Source organism: Lucilia sericata, unplaced genomic scaffold (assembly GCF_015586225.1).
Source record: "Lucilia sericata isolate MDLA Ls3-8-SP2 unplaced genomic scaffold, ASM1558622v1 Contig000904F_arrow, whole genome shotgun sequence".
NCBI lineage: Eukaryota > Metazoa > Arthropoda > Insecta > Diptera > Calliphoridae > Lucilia > Lucilia sericata.
Window position 1 is genome coordinate 21,891 of NW_023994891.1, and position 18,264 is coordinate 40,154.

General features: G+C 29.0%; 1 protein-coding gene and 1 long non-coding RNA gene across 2 annotated transcripts in view; one reads left to right on the forward strand and one right to left on the reverse strand.

Annotated features, from left to right (window-relative positions):
* Positions 1 to 6,803: 6,803 nt before the first annotated feature.
* LOC119608966 lies at positions 6,804 to 7,405 on the reverse strand. Its single transcript, XR_005231883.1, has 2 exons — positions 7,263 to 7,405; positions 6,804 to 6,891 (listed from the first exon to the last, which is right to left on the reverse strand). It is a non-coding gene; the product is annotated as an uncharacterized LOC119608966 (long non-coding RNA).
* Positions 7,406 to 9,211: 1,806 nt separating this feature from the next.
* LOC119608964 (putative uncharacterized protein DDB_G0293878) overlaps positions 9,212 to 18,264 on the forward strand; it is an 85,784-nt gene continuing 76,731 nt past the window's right edge. Inside the window, exon 1 of the mRNA XM_037963603.1 lies at positions 9,212 to 9,839. The gene's annotated coding sequence lies outside the window, so the exon portion shown is untranslated. The remainder of the gene's footprint in view (positions 9,840 to 18,264) is intronic.

An 18,264-nucleotide genomic window follows, 5' to 3' on the forward strand; every position in this document is an offset into this window, starting at 1 on the left:
CCAATGGGCTTTGAATCGTTTTCTGTGCGCAAGGTACAGGTCGCAATTTTCAAGATAATTGGATGAAATTCGGCACGCACGTTTTATTTGACCCAAGGACGAAGCCTATTGAAAATGGTTAAAATCTGTCCATTATTTCACCTAGCCCCCATAGAACAGAACCCCCCGAAAAGGGCTTCTGAGCTCATAATTATGTAAAATATACAGATACATCGATAAAATACGGCACAACTAAGTTTTATAGAAGTCTTGAAGACCCTGCCAAATTTCATAAAGATCGGGCCCCATTTGACCCTAGCTCCCATCCAAAGTCCCCTTCAGAAAATTACTTGAATGTCTCAAATTAACTTATAAACACAAATAACGTGATGATATTCAGCACAATAAAATATTATGTAAATATAAATATATTCACAAAATTTTATCGGGCTTGGTCCATATTTGCCCCTAGCCCCCATATAAAGCCTCTTTCAGAAAATTAGTTTTTCATCCATAAATTGCTTAAATGTATCGGAACAAGAGAATATTGAAGATAAATGCTTTATTATGAAAAATAAATCACATTTAATATTCATAACTGGTGTAGGGTATCATATGATCGGCCACGCCCGACTATACTTTCTTACTTGTTTTTAATAAGAAGTGTGTTTGGTTTCATTTCACACCTTGTTCAAAAAAAATTATAACAAATGCAATATTAAATAAATTATTTATTTATACTGTTAACAATTCAAATAAAGTTCTCAAATCTTAATGATTTAGAAATAATTCTTTTATTATTTTTTTTAGTTGCTTTCCTTGAGCAAGTTTCTTTATTTGTTTGATAAGCTCCTTATAAGTAATATTATCTAGAATTTAATTAGTTTTATAGAATTATAAATATAACAACTACACAATTATTTGCTGCACTGCATTGCGCCTAAAATGGTATTTCCGCTAGAGAGTTAAATGTTAATAAATAAAAAAATAAAACTAATAGTTTTGTAAATAATGTTGTAATTTTTTTTATAAAATTTCATAGCAAAAATGTGCAATTTAGAAAAAATGGGGGAAACCATTTAGGAGGAAATAAATAATAAATTAGTTAATTTATTACAACAAATTATAGATTTTTATATAAATTAAATAAATTGTCTAGAATGAAGGACAAGTAAAGAGTTTGTACTCAATTTGTTTGGTGCAATTGATATATTTATTTAATCCATTTTTATAATCTATTTTTTTAATAGTTAAAGTTCAAAGTTTGGAAAATTTTTGCTTTCTTGACCTTGTACCATATTATAACTTTTATAAACAATAAAATTTTTCTCAATTTGTTTTATGTTTTTATCTAATTTTTTCATTCTTAATTTATGTTTATAAACAAACTGCCAAAAATATTCGAAAATTTTGCAACATACATATATAAATTTACGCAAATAAATTATTTAAAAATAGCTTTAAATTCAATAATAGAATTGGCAAAAAAACTAAACAGTTTTTTATATATAGACACTTTTTTACGATTTCTTTTAAATTAAGAATTTTAAAAAAGTAGTGGAAAGAAAATTACAAGATATTTTTTTAATTTTATAAACAATTTAGAAAGTTAATTTTATTATTAATTGACCTTGGGGCCACAAAAGTTTATAAATGTACCTATCCTACACATAAATAAAATATGATTCAAAGACATTTCGTCCAAACTCTTGCAAACACCATGAGGTCTGAGTGTAAGGGTAGTTGTTTGGTCTCGATGGAAGGGTTTTGTTATTGTAAGAGCTAAAACTATATAATACTTGAGTTTTTTTAAGACCAGCACTAAGAGTATGACCTCTACTAGGTTATGGGATGGAGAATGTTTGTGGACATTCGCTTTAAACCTACCCACATTGCAAGTGACAGGAAAGTCTTCTGGGGGAACAACTGTTCTTAAACGGCCAAAGATTGTGAACTCAGCAACAGCTGCATCAATCAATTTTTCCCCCAGGGAAGAACATCCAGTCACAGCCAATCGGTTACAACAACAATTTCTGGTGGACGGACAGTACGACTAAAGAACGAATACTCTCTGTAGTGCATTGTACGATCGACTGGTCAATCGACTACGTGTGTTATGTGTAAATATGGGGGTTTCGATAACAAGTTCCCTAATTGCAGAAGAACACATTCCATTGTAGTATTGATAGAATCGTGAAGCGCTTCCCACATTGTGACAGTGCTCCAGTGAAGCAATAGAATTGCATACCCTACTGTCATCGAGAAATACCTTCGCCGTCTTCTGTACGTGATCGTTTAGCCCCATAGTAGCAGGCCCATACATGACAGTTATATTCCATTTTTGGCAGGATATACAGTGGCGGCCATGAGGTTAGCACATTTGGTATCTGTTAAATATAAAATCAAATATTTCCTATAGTTCTTAACTTTTTTAACAAATTCTTTTTTATGCGTAACACATGTCCTTCGAGGATCACGACACATTACATTTTGTTCCACTACTTTGTTGCATATAGATTTTTTTCTTTCCAAAGTACATCTACCCCCAAAAAAATCTGGACATAAGTTTAGCACAAAATAAAAAAATCATTAAAAAATTAAAAATAAAGCAAAGAAACCGGATAAATTTATGTAATTGCACTTAAAATTTTATATTTTGTAGAATAGTTGCACATTTTGATAACATAATTTCTTCTCCTGGACATAATCTTCACCAGTACACACTAGAAATTTCATGACATAAATTTTAACTTTCAGCCCATAAATAGGCAAAATTCTTAGGAATTTGTGTTTTATTTGTTGCACCATTTCGTTTAATATGTTCCCTATTGGATTGGGATCTAGAAATTATTCTGGGCGCTGCAAACATGTCAATCTCGCTCGCTTCCAAGAAGCTCCTCTCTGTACTTTTAACATATTTTGGGTCATTGTCGACCAAAAAACGCCATTTAACTGAACTTTTGTCCACTAATTTTTTTACTAAAATATTTAACAGTCTATTTTGATAGTCATACTGATCCATTTGTGCATCCACCTTGCGTATAAAACCTCCACTACGCCCGGAAAACGCCTCCGAATTCGTCATATTTCACCCATTGTGTTTTATGGTTTTAAATGTACACTTTGGTTGTTGCTGCATGTTTGGAGTACAGCATAATTACATTTTTCCATCAAATTTGATCCTAATAATCTTCAACTAGTATCCTCCAATCATGCAGATAAAGCTAAAGTGTTCCAGAGAAATCATATATCACAATAGGGGGAAATTTCATGGTATTCATTGCATTTTCTTGGCGTGCTGTTGGTCCTATATTGATGTTGGATGCAGAAATGGATCCGTATGACTATCAAAATAGGATCTTAAATACTTTATTAAAAAAAATCGGAGGACAAAGATGGCGTTTTTTGGTCGACATCGACCGTAAATATGCTAAAAGTGCTGAGATGAGCTGCTTGGAAGCGAGCGGGATTGTCATGTGTGCAGTGCCCAGTATATTTTCTCGATTCCAATTCAATAGAGAACATATAACATGATATGGACCAACAAATAAAAGCAGAAATCACCAAGAATTTTGCCAATTTATGGGCTGAAAGTTAATATTTATGTCATGAAATTTCTAGAGGGTTCTGGTGAAGATTATGTCCAGGAGGAGAAATGATATTATCAAAATCTGCAACTATTCTACAAAATATAAAATTTTAAGTGCAATAAGATAAATATAGCCGGTTGTTTTGTTTTATTTTTAATTTTTTAATGATTTTTTAATTTTGTGCTAAATTTATGTCCATATTTTTTTGGGGGTAGATGTACTTTGGAAAGAAAAAAATCTATATGCAACAAAGTAGTGGAACAAAATGTAATGTGTCGTGATCATCGAAGGACATGTGTTACGCATAAAAAATAATTTGTTAAAAAAGTTAAGAACTATAGGAAATATTTTATGTTATAGGCAACATATACCAAGTGTGCTAAAATCGTAGCCACCACTGTAAGTGATGTAGATAGTAAAGAGGTCCGAGACACTTTAATGCTTCTTTCGACATTGTATTCTTATGTACAGAACATCAAGAGCTTCTGACTCCTTAATATTGACACGACACCCATAAATATGAGATGAAGCAATCTGATCTGACGTGATTGTCACTAGATCTTGAGATTAAGTGAGTCATTCAAACTCCGAGGGACTTGGCCTATAATTGAATGAATGGAAAATGTTGCTATCATCTGCAAGCGAGTAGAAAGGGTTGGAAGTTTAACATAGATCATATAGAAAGATAAGGAATATAGTGGGAAAAAGAACCGAGCCAAGAGGTAACCCTAAATTTATCTTGAACCCGTTTAATGAGATCCCATCTATAACAACTCGTATAGAGTTATCTCTGAGAAAGCTCCATATAAATCGAAGAGAAGTAGTTACCGACATCAAAAGCAGTTAGTTTTGATAAGAGTGCACCATATCACAGCCTATCAAACGCCTTGGAAATATCTAGAGCCACCACTTTACTTTCGCCATAATGGTAAATGGAATTGCACAATTTGTCTAGAGAAAAGTTAGTAAATCTTCCATAGAACGGCCGCTACGAAAGCCATGGAGGAAATTGCAATTCGGCGATAATTTTCAAGATTATTAGCCTCTCTTTTTGATGATTGATGTAAAATTAGCAATCTTCCAGCTTGCAGGGAACTCACCGACATGGTAAAGTGTTAAAAATATTGTCTAATGGGCAAGCTAGCGTCGTAGAGCACTGTTTCAAGACCAGTGCTGGAATGCCATCTGGCACAGGAGACTTATTTATGTTAAGATCCGCTAATACCCATTTAACTGTACGAACTCGAAAGAATGTGTTTGGCATAGTTACTAGTGCCCAATCAAGCTCAGGCATAGGGTTCTATAGTTGAAACAAAAAGTCGACTTTTCGACTTTTTGCATTTAGTTAAAAGTCGACTTTTCGACCTTTCGACTTTTTCCATTTTATGAAAAGTCGATTTTTTCGACTTTTCGACCTTTTTCATTTATTTAAAAGTCGACTTTTAGACTTTTCGACTTTTAGTATTTTATAAATGGTCGACTTTTCGACTTTTTCCGACTTTTTTCGACTTTTCGACTTTTTTCGACTTTTTCCGACTTTTCGACTTTTTCCGACTTTTCGACTTATTGATTTTTTACGACTTTTTGACTATTTTCGATTTATTTAGACTTTTTTTTTCGACTATTTTTTTACTTTTTTTCGAGTTTTTCCGACTATTTTAGAGTTTTTGACCTCTTTTCCACTTTTTTAAAATTTTCGACTCTTTTCGACTTTTCGACATTTTTCGACTTTTCGACATTTTTCGACTTTTTTCGACTTTCTTCGACTTTTTTCGACTTTTTTCGACTTTTCGACTTTTTTCGACTTTCCGATTTTTTGACTTTTCGACTTTTTTCGACTTTTATTTACAAAGTCGACTTTTCGACTTTTTTCATAGACGATAGTCGAGTTATCGACTTTTTTGGAACAAAATAGTCGACTTGGACTTTTCGACTTTTTTCGACAAAAAGTCGATTGTTCAATTATTCGAAAGTCGATTTATAGAACCCTACTCAGGCAGTGGTTGATTGCTTTCCGGCAAGCAAGAGTTGCTGGCAAACAATTCAGCTAAAACGTTACACTTATCAATCAGGTCAGTGAATTTTTGGCCTTTTAACAAATGACTAGAAGATTTTACCTCCGCTAGGTCTAATCGATGATTTTTTATCAGAATGAATGTTTTCATTCCCAGCATTATTATGTCTTTCATCATTTTCGACATGGCATTGACATTATTGTCTAGCAATTAAAATGACGAAAGAAATCGTATCTGCTATGGGAGGTGGTTGCAATATGAATATCTTCTCAGGTAGACGTAGTGCAATCGAGGGTAATTGTTGTCTTTGCGATTGCAGGGGAGAAGGCCGAGTAGTGGCGCATAAAGATAACGATGTTGTTGTCGATGACACTGTTGAATTTCGGGGGGAAATAAAGTTTTCCGATCACTCTACTCTTCTCAGAGAAAAAAAGACTATCATATGGTTTCAGTTTATTATAATTATATTTAATATATGAAAATGCAACTTTTTATAAATCTTCTCTTTAACGTTTTCTTTTAAAAAAATACTATGGCAACCTTAAGCCCCAAACACATGTGGGAGAAAAAATACTTTATTTGTGTAGTTTAAGTCAGGGTTGTTTAACAAATTATGTTGTTGTACAAAAAAATAAGTAAATAAAAACAAAAAACACTTAATAATACTATAAAAAAAAACATAAAATAAAATTTCAGCAAAAACTTGAAAATTGCAATGTTTTTTTTCTACACACATTCTTACATATTAAATTTCTCATACATATATTTGTTGTTTTTTAAGGTCATTTTTCAAAAATAACTGTTTTTTCTCAGAAAACATAAATACATAATAGAAAACATGTAAAAGAAGAACAAAAACATAAGTAGAGAGAATTGAAGATTATGTAAAACAGCCAAGAAATAAAAAAAAAAACAACAAAACTACTTATAACTAAAATAATAATGTTTTTACTTTCCCCTACTCTCCAAAACATACAAATTAGAAAATTTTTCTAATAAGAATTTTTAAAACCTTTAAAGAAAACAACATTCCTTTATAATTTATCTTATAAAACTTACGTTGCATTGTCCTTGGGCACAATGGTTTCGCTGGTATTTTCAATTTCAACGGGTTCCACTTCCATTTCTGATGTAGGGCTCGAAGATGATTCGCTATCGCTGCTTAAAACAATGACGTCTTCCATGAAATTTATCAAAATGTTGTTTTAATTTTTTTTTTTAATAAACGACAAATATATGTTGTATGTATAGGCAGCAGTCAATAAAAAAAGAAACACACGATGAACAAACACAAACAAATTAACAAGCTTTTAAGGAATTTGTTAAATTTAGTTAAAATTTTCTTTGTTTAACAAATAATAATTTGCGTTTTGTTATTAAAATACCACTAAAGCAAAAATCTCACAAATTTCTTTGCCAAAAATAGTAACTAAATAAAATTTTAAACACGTTTTTTTTTCTTTCGTCTTTTCTAAAATTCTTTATTCCAAAAGCAGGAAAAAATCTATTCTTTTAGAATTTTTTTTTCTTTATTGTTGTTGCACTAAGTTTTTTTCCTTTTCGTTTTTTCTTTTAAACCACAGCTGTGTCTATTTGCTTGTTGGTTTTGTGAAATTTTTCTTTAGTGGCTGGTTTTGTTTTAAGTTTTTTTTGCTTTAAAACACGTTTCTATTCCTACCCGTTTTGGTTTTTTCTAATTTATGTATATTTTTGTGCAATTAAACTGAAAAAATTAAATAAAAATTCGCACGAAGTCGTCTGATGGTCAAATAAACGTTTCACGCGTTTTTAACTTCGTTAAGCGAATGTGTGTAAAATGAATAAGAATAAAATAAATGAGAGTGGAGAATATTTTGAAGAAGAAGGTTAAGTGACAGAGTTGTATTTCTGTGGAGAGTTTTGTTGCATGGTTGTAAATATAAGTAGTTGTAGTTTTAAAAAGCGGCTATTTTCAAAAAGTAACAAATTATAGGGTAATTTACACCATTTCCATCAATACCTATTTAAAATTAGTCTAAATTATATATTTTATATTTTAGATATAAATAAATTGTGCAAAAGTAAAGAAAATCCTTTACGATTATAAACTAGGGTTCTATACTGGAAACGAAAAGTCGACGTTTGTATTTTTGAAAGGTCGATTTATCAACTTTTTGCGTTATGTGAAAAGTCGACTTGAGACTCTTTTCGTTTTATGAAGAGTTGACTTTTCGAATTTTATGTTTTATAAGGAGTCGACTTTTCGAATTTTTTACAGTTTTTCTTAACTTTTTTCTACTTTTCAACTTTTTTCCGGCTTATTTCGACTTTCTTCTTACAACGTTGGCAGTTCTGACAATGAAAAATTGTTAGCAAAAGGTAAATTGTCAGTTCAGAGGTAGGGTTCTATAGTTGAAACGAAAAGTCGACTTTTTTCATTTAATTAAAAGTCGACTTTTCAACTTTTTGCATTTTATGAAAAGTCGATTTTTCGACTTTTTTCGTTTAATTAAAAGTCAACTTTTAAATTTTTCGACTATAAGTATTTTATAAATAGTCAACTTTTCGACTTTTTTTCGACTTTTTCCGACTTATCGATTTTTTTTCGACTTTTTGACTATTTTCGACTTTTTTTCGACTATTTTTGACTTTTTTCAAGTTTCTCCGACTATTTTAGAGTTTTTGACATTTTTTTCCACTTTTTTTAAATTTTCGACTATTTTTGACTTTTTTCTACAATATTCGAGTTTTCGACTTTTTCCGACTTTTCGACCTTTTCCGACTTTTTTCGACTTTTTTCGACTTTCTTCGACTTATCGACTTTTTTCGACTTTCAGACTTTTCGACTTTTTTTTTGACTTTTATTAACAAAGTCGACTTTTCGACCTTTTTCACAGACGATAGTCGAGTTATCGACTTTTTGGAACAAAATAATCGACTTCGACTTTTTTCGACAAAAAGTCGATTGTTCGATTATTCGAAAGTCGATTTATAGAACCCTAGTTCTAAGAAAACCTTACAATTTCATTACCATACAATTGTCAGACAATAAATTTATCTGCCAACAAAAATTGTCAGTTCACACTGTTGTTAGATTGTTCTATGTCAAAAGTTGGCAGATCTTAGCTGCATTTGTTCTTTTAATGCACTGTGTTGCCAATAGAAAACAGTTAAATGACAGTGATTCCATTGTCAGATTCAAATAATGTTAATTAGCACGATTGTTAGACATTTTCTGAACATATTTAACATAATTTATGTTAAAAATCAGTTTTAATTGCACAAAAACAAAATTCTATAAAAATTTGACAATACAATGACGTTTGTTATCAAGACAACATTGTTTAAATAGTTGTTTACACAACACTGTCATAACAACGTTATAACGCTAATAAATGTCGTCTGGACCTGCTAATTTTTTTAGCATGATAATAATTTAACTTTTAGCATAATAAATATTTGTCTAATATAGACATGAGCTAAATAATTCCACACAATTCGTCTAAAATACAACCCTGTTATTGTTTTCATTTTGACATTTCTCTTTTAAATACCAGTTAGAAAGAGACAACTATATGTAAAAGCAAATTTCCAATTGGAAAGCGGTGGCGGTTGTGACAAGTTGTCAAACCAATTCAAAAGAAACGTTGAAATTTTTTTCTACAGCAAGTAGAAAATTGGAGCTCAACGTAAATGGACGTCATCAGTGCGTGTTAAAAAATTTCGTGTTAACGCGTTTTTTTCTAATTTAACAGAGGGAGAAAAAACAATTTTGTTGTGTTTTTTAAGTTTACACAAAATTTTCTGTACAGATTTTCAGGCACACTCAAAAATTATATGAAATGAAATAAAAAATTTAAGAAAAAAAGAGAAAAATTTTATAAATAAACAAAAAAAAAAAAAGTGTTGCAAAAGAAAAGAAAATAATTCAAACGCAATTGCTTCTTGTTCTGTTAAGGGGGGCAAATATAATAAAATCCCCAAAAAAACATAAATTTGAATTTAAGTGAAATAAATTGAAGTGAAATAATAAACAAAACATAAATATTAATTAAACAATATTATGAATTGTTAAAAAATTTACTGATTATAAAATTTTTATGGTGAATTATTTTTTTCTTAATTATTGAAAGAATATGTAAATTTAAGAAGAGATAGAAAAAATTTTAAGTACATGAAATAAAATTAAGAATTTAAGTGCTAAATTATTGTAAAAAATTATTAATAACGGTATTTGGAGTATTTTAAGCTGAAAAAGAAAACTATTTTAGTTGAGGTAAGTTTTTTTATTTTTTCCATAATGGTCAGTACCTAATTCTTTCCTTTTAACTATTCTTTCATCATCATCATCATCGTCGTTTCTTATTTCCACTTGTTCTGGTTGTTTTTGTTGTTTTTAGAAAATCTCTTCTTTGCTGAGCAAAGAAAAACTGTTTACGCAGGCAGTCAGTTTTTTTCTTATTGTTTTTTATTTGTTTCTTTTTTTTTTGTGTTCTCTGTTTTGTATTGTCAATAATATTATTATTTTTTTATTTTTTACTGTTTCCTTTTTGTTTTGTATTTTTCTACAATGTGTAGTGGAGCTTTTTTGCATTTATCTTATTATTTAACCGCTAAAAACAACAACAACAACAAAAGAGAATATATTAATGTAAAATTGTTTGTTAAACATTTTATAATTTTTCTTCTCTTATTGTTGTTGGTTTTTATTTTCTTGTTAGATATATTTGTATTGCTGCAGGCATGGACAATTCAATACAATTGTAATTTTGCAATATATTAGTCGATAGACTGATCTAGATACTACACTTGTCAATAGTTTACTCCATATAATGTCCATAAATAGTCAATAGTTTAATCCCTATTCTAATCAATAGTCTATAGACTTGTCATTAATCCATAGTCTAGTCAATACTTTATTCTATAGACTAGTCTACAATCGAGTCGATTATACTAGACAATAGCCTAGTACATGGATTAGTCAATACTCTAGTCAATAGAATCAATAGTCTAGTACATATACTAGAGAATTGTCTACTAGACTAGTCAATAGTCTCATCCATATACTAATCAATAGACTAGTGAATAGCATAATCCATAAACTAGTCAATACCTAGTTCAATCTATAGATAAGTCAATAGTCTGGTCTACAGACTAGTCAATAATGTGGTCTATAGACTAGTCTTTAGACAATAGTCAATGGTCTAGTCTATATACTAGTCAATGGACTAGTCAATAGTCCAGCCTATAGACAAGTCAATAGTCTAGTCTATAAACAAGTCAATAGTCTAGTCTATAGACAAGTCAATAGTCTAGTATAAAGACTTAATCAACAGTATAGTATATAGATGAAATAGTCTAGTCTGTAGACCAGTCAATAGTCTAGTCTGTAGACTAGTCAATAGTCTAGTACATATTGCTATATTTTTCTAAATTAAATTGCTAAAATAACGTCAACTAAATTTTCTGTTATGTCAATTTTTAAATTACATTACAACAACAACAAAAGAGTAAGAATATAACTACCAACAAAATAAACGAAACAAATGATAGAAGATAACGTTGACAGCGACGTCATTGAAAGACTATGAGGACACAAGTCCTTTAATTATTTGCTTAAACGCCTTATGCTCCTGATTACTTTTATACTCTCTTCTCATTTTTCGTTGACTTTCTTTAGCATAATCCATAAACTAGTCAATACCTAGTTCAATCTATAGATAAGTCAATAGTCTGGTCTACAGACTAGTCAATAATGTGGTCTATAGACTAGTCTTTAGACAATAGTCAATGGTCTACTCTATATACTAGTCAATGGACTAGTCAATAGTCCAGCCTATAGACAAGTCAATAGTCTAGTCTATAAACAAGTCAATAGTCTAGTCTATAGACAAGTCAATAGTCTAGTATAAAGACTTAATCAACAGTATAGTATATAGATGAAATAGTCTAGTCTGTAGACCAGTCAATAGTCTAGTCTGTAGACTAGTCAATAGTCTAGTACATAGACTAGTCAATAGTCTCGTCTATGGACTAGTCAATAGTCTAGTTTATAGACTAGTCAATAGTCTAGTTTATAGAATTGTCAATATTCCATAGCCTACAAACTACTATAAAATGATCTATAGACTAGTCAGTAGTCTAGTCTATAGACTAGTCAATAACCTAGTCTATAGATTAGTCAATTGTCTAGTCTATGGACTAGACAATAGCCTAGTCTTTAGACTAGACAATAGCCTAGTCTTTAGACTAGACAACAGCCTAGTCTTTAGACTAGATAACAGCCTAGTCTTTAGACTAGACAACAGCCTAGTCTTTAGACTAGACAACAGCCTAGTCTTTAGACTAGACAACAGCCTAGTCTTTAGACTATTCAAAAGTCTAACAATAGACTAGTCAATGGTCTAATCAACGGACTAGTCAATAGTCTAATCAATAGACTAGTCAATAGACTAGTCAATAGTCAGTCCATAGCAAAGTCAATAGCCTCGTCCAAAAACTAGGCTATAGACTAAAAACTCATTTGGTAAAAGTGCCTTTTACCAGAGATCTACTATTTTGCTAAAAGGTACATATTTCAAAAAAATCTATTTTCCAGGCCTGTCATAGCTCCTTCCCACTGTCTCCCGTTCTCGTTTTGACAATTACACGTTTTTTATAATATTTTTTGTGTATGTGTGATTTGTTGATGTTTGTTTTTTTTTTTAATTCTGTAGGCAAATACGATTGTGTGTGTTAATTAAATTGTTGGTAAAGTTCTTGTTTTGGAAAAAATGATAATTATGAAATATTTCAGTATTTGTGGTTGCTTTTTTAATTAAAAAATTTAAAACCAGTAATACTTTTTTAAGATTTTAATAACAATAGCTTACATTATTGAATTGTTAAATATTAAAAGATTTAAATAACATAATACCTACACTCAGAACTAGTAATAGAATTTTTTTGACATATTGATTTTCAATTAATTTATTCAATTTCAATAAAAAAAACTGCCTAAATATCAAAATCGGCAGCGAGCCAGATTTTAAAAAACATTCTGAAAAGATATTGAGCCTTATTGTTACAAATGTAGAATTTTAATATAGATCTAGGTATAATACTTTGGTGTAGTCTAACTGGCTTTTTCCCTAAATTTTCCAGGGATCTTGAAAGGTTCTGTCAAATTTATTTAGTTTATAAGAAAATTTTTAATTTTTCCTTTATTTTCTTTAAATATCAAAGCAGTTCATCTTATAACGAACTATCCATATGTGTGCTTCTGTTAGGTTATATGATTAGTATTCTAGTCTAAGTTTCAAAAAATAAATTTATACCTATTTCCGAATGATATTAATAAAATCGGAACAATTTTCCTTAATTTAAGTAAAATTTTATCATACAAACTTATCACAGCATAGACATATTGTACAACCCTTAAATTTCGTTCTTATCTTTAACATTTACCACTTGAATTTTATTACACTCCCTAAAATTTTATAACACACAAAACATTCATTAAATATTCCTAACAGGCAGCAGCAAACAATACCGTAAGTTCCGTTTGCAATAGAGGAAAAAACTGTTGCATCTTTGACGCTTTAATTGTAATTACAGGAACAGCCAAACACTATATTTTTGTTATGACATTTTCTCATTTTATGTATTTACTTTAATAGGTACTTATTTTGCTTATTTATTATTGTTATATTTTTCTCTATACCTACATTGTTATTGTAATTTTATATGATTGATAAGTCAAGTAACGTGATGATTTCTTTCACTACATTTCATTTCAATTGTTATTGTTGTGTATTGTTCAAAACTCCCTCTCTCTCTCTCCTGTATATTCTTAATTTCATTTTATTTGAGCTCCTTTTTGTATTTTTACTCTTTATTTAGTTTTTCCATTAGTTTTATCACTTTTTCACATAAATACTTATGTTTGTTATTTTTGTACAAAACACATTTTATTTATTAGGTTTTTGTTAAAAAAAATACAAAATAAAATAATCACGTGGAGACTTTGCTCATTTTTATTATTGTTTGTTATTTTTTTTAACAATATGTATTTAAGTGCGTGCGTGCCTACATGTGTGTGCAAAACATGAAAAAATATATACAGTTTTTGTTGTCATAGGTTTTGTCACCTTTAAACATTTTCCTTCTCTAAGGAATTTTCTTGCAATTTCTTAATTAAAAAAAAGAAATTTTAATTTTTAAGATTAAAGACTCTTAACATTCATTTTATTTAAATTAATACTTCTATAAGCAACTCTTAAGAGATTTTTATTTAAGAAATTCCTCTGAGAGATTTATTTTTCTTAGAAAAATATGTTTTTGAAAAATTTTTTTAAAAGTGAAATTAGATTTAAAAAAATCGCATATGAATAAGTCTCCCTTTTAGCACAAAATAGGTATTTTCCTTTTTAAAATTAAATTTTCTTTTTTATACCTATGTATGTAGGTATTCGCAATATAATGATTCTTCTTTCCCCTCTCTTTCTGTTTAATAATTTCACTGCCTTTTACCCTAATAAAAACATTTAAAATATTGTTATATTTTCCTAAATTAAATAACGTCAACTAAATTTTCTGTTATGTCAATTTTTAAATTACATTACAACAAACAAAAGAGTAAGAATATAACTACCAACAAAATAAACGAAACAAATGATAGAAGATAACGATGACAGCGACGTCATTGAAATACTATGAGGACACAATTCCTTTAATTATTTGCTTAAACGCCTTATGCTCCTGATTACTTTTATACTCTCTTCTCATTTTTTGTTGACTTTCTTTAGCAGACATGATAATTTGTAATTTTTAAATTGTTTTATCTTTCTTAGGAATAAGAATAGTCTATTGAAATGGCAATGAAATAGTCTATAGAATTGATTATAGAATAGACTATGGAATAGTCTATAGCATAGACTACGGAATAGTCTGTAGAATAGACTATGAAATAGTCTATAGTGTAGACTATGAAATAGTCTATTGAATAGACTATGAAATAGTTTGTAGTATAGACTATGAAATAGTCTATAGTATAGACTATGAAATAGTCTATAGTATAGACTATGAAATAGTCTATAGTATAGACTATGAAATAGTCTATATGAATAGACTATGAAATAGTCTATATGAATAGACTATGATATAGTCTATATAGAATAAACTATGAAATAGACTCTATAGAATAGACTTTGAAGTAGACCATGAAATAGTCTATAGAATAGACCATGAAATAGTCTATACAATAGACTATGAAATAGTCTATAGAATAGACTATGAAATAGTCTATAGAATAGACTATGAAATAGTCTATAGAATAAACTATGAAATAGTCTATAGAGTAGACTATGAAATAGTCTATAGAATAGACTATGAAATAGTCTATAGTGTAGACTATGAAATAGTCTATTGAATAGACTATAGGGTGATCGACTCGATTTTTCAACCGGTTTTAAAACCGGTTTTTTCTGCTTTACCAGTGTCGGTTTTTTCTTAATGTTGATTTTTCGAATATCGAATAACCCGGTTTTTTCACTTTTTAAAAACCAGTTTCGAATACTTTTATTTGCTTTGTATTCAAAGATTATTTAAATGAATATTTTAAGTAAATAATAATACAGCTAAATTTGAAAATTATTTGAGTCGAGGAACTAGCGTATATTTTTCTAAAGCTCCTTTGGTTAAACTTTTTTGATTTTCCTAATTAGTTAAAAAAATTTATTTGTAAAATTGATAACTGTTTGATAAAATTTTATCAATCTTAAGATTATATTCAATTTACAATAATTAATTTACGGCTGAAATTTTATGGAAGTGTTGTCCTAAACAAGGCTTTTGAAATAAGCTAGGATAGTACCTTATGTTTAACAGAAGTGTCCCACCTTTTTTCCTAATTTTTTTATATTAATGAAATAATGTAAATCAGACGACTAAATCTATAGTTATAATCTTTTAAACTGTTAAAAATCATTTCTGGCCATGTTTTATTAATCAAATTTAAACATAAACATTAAGTTTTTCAAATTAAAATATTTTTTTTTATTTATAATGAAAAACCGGTTAACCGGTTTTTTCTGAATTTGAAAAATATCAACCGGTTTTTTTTAAATGTTAACTATTCGAACTATTCGAAAACCGGTTTTTGGAAAATGTCGAATAATCGATCACCCTAATAGACTATGAAATAGTTTATAGTATAGACTATGAAATAGTCTATAAAATAGACTATGAAATTGTATATAGAATATACTATGAAATAGTCTATAGAATAGGCTATGAAATAGTCTATAGAATAGACTATGATATAGTCTATAGAATAGACTATGAAATAGTATATAGAATAGACTATGAATAGACTATGAAATAGTCTATAGAATAGACTATGAAATAGTCTATAGAATAGACTATGAAATAGTCTATAGAATAGACTATGAAATAGTCTATAGAATAGACTATGAAATAGTCTATAGAATAGACTATGAAATAGTCTATAGAATAGACTATGAAATAGTCTATAGAATAGACTATGAAATAGTCTATAGAATAGACTATGAAATAGTCTATAGAATAGACTATAAAATAGTCTATAGAATAGACTATGAAATAGTCTATAGAATAGACTATGAAATAGTCTATAGAATAGACTATGAAATAGTTTATAGAATTGACTATGAAATAGTCTATAGAATTGACTATGAAATAGTCTATAGTATAGACTTTGAAATAGTCTATAGAATAGACTATGAAATAGTCTATAGTATAGACTACGAAATAGTCTATAGAATAGACTATGAAATAGTCTATAGAATAGACTATGAAATAGTCTATAGAATAGACTATGAAATAGTCTATAGTATAGACTACGAAATAATCTATAGTATAGACTACGAAATAATCTATAGTATAGACTACGAAATAATCTATAGCATATACTATGAAATAGTCTATATAGAGTAGACTATGAAATATTCTATAGAATAGACTATGAAATAGTCTATAGAATAGACTTTGAAATAGTCTGTAGAATAGACTATGGAATAGTCTATAGAATAGACTAAAGTAACCTAATTATTAAGTTCTAAATATAGTTTCTTTATTAACAGCTGTAAATTTGTTACATTATACTTTAAGGAAAAGTCTCCTTGAGTTTATTATAACCGATAAAATGTCTTCAGTTTGACAGCATTTTATTACAACACCATACTACTACTAGCAAGTATTATCCTTCTAAAAAACTCTGTGTACTAATTACTCAAACAAAATCCTAGTTATTTAACACTTTTCTTTAAGACAATTATTTTTTGTTGTATTATTATATATAATTGTTGTTGTTGTTGTTTTTGTTGCTATTACTATTTACAACCACCGCAACCACTACCACATCATGTTGATCAATATCTTTTTAACAAGTGTATCTATTTAAGTATAATAACTAGAGTAAAGTAAATAACAATAAAAGGACATCGAAGGATTTGTTTTGCAAAAGCTCAGCAAAATAATAAGTATTATGGCTAGGACATTTATAAGTTTTGAGACATAATAGACTTCATGGTGGTTTATTTAAAGGGAATTTGTTTACTAAAAGAATAAAATCTCTTCTTTTGGGGATTGTAAAGGAAGATCGTTTGAAGATCGTACGAAATTTGCACAGTTAGTGGCATAGTAACAATTTAAGAAGGTAAATTGGTCACTAGATTAACTGTTTACTAAAACTTATAAAAATACTAGTTACACTAGGTGCAAATGTACGTAAAACTCGTGGCATGATTAGAGACTTAAGAACAGTAACTAAGATTCCTAACCCTTCGACTTAGCACCCTTCATCTGTTTAAAGCTCAAAAATAAATAGCAAATGTCTGACAATATAATATATTTTCATTCTACTATCTAAGGGAAAAATAAAAAATAAAAATAAAATAATGCAATAATAACAACAGCAAATTTTACTTAAACAACTGAGTCAGTATGTCAGACTAGAAACAACAAACACTAACTGAAATAAACAATAAAAAAATACAACAAATGAGTGACTAGAGATAGAGTATAATATGGAATTAAGTTTATAAAAAGACTAAAAAAACTAATACATTTTCATATACACGCCATATATAAAGCAGTGGTCGGCAACTAAAGCCATAAGGAGTCGGCTGGCAAAGAAAAATTAAAACTTTAAACTTTAGTGAAAAATCAATTTACAAATAAATTTTTTTGAATCTGTTTGAAACTGTTCTCTTTTTGCCGATCACTGTCTTATAGGCTGCCTTAATTTTAGACGCTCTGCCACTCTTTAGAGCAAAACTAAATACTTTTTGCCAAAAAGTGCAAATAAAATTTAGAGAAAAACAACTAAATAGAAATAATAAATTGTATTTACTATACAACAGCCAACAAATTGCATTTGTTTGTGTTAAAATTAAGCAGTTTCTTTGAGGTAGAAGGACTACATTTAAAATTCGGGTTATGTTGACCACATAAAACAGGGAAGTATGAAAAAGAAAACTTATAAACATTGTTTAAATTAGGAGGGTTGAAATTTTCCATATATTAATATTACAATTTCAACCTTAAAGTTTTCAAAAATTTCAAAATATCAAATGTGTTATTTAAATTGAAGAAAAGCACCTACTTTAAATCAACTATTCGAATGCAAAAAACTCATACATAATAAGTTACTAAAAAAAACTTTAAGTTTTTGATTTACTTAA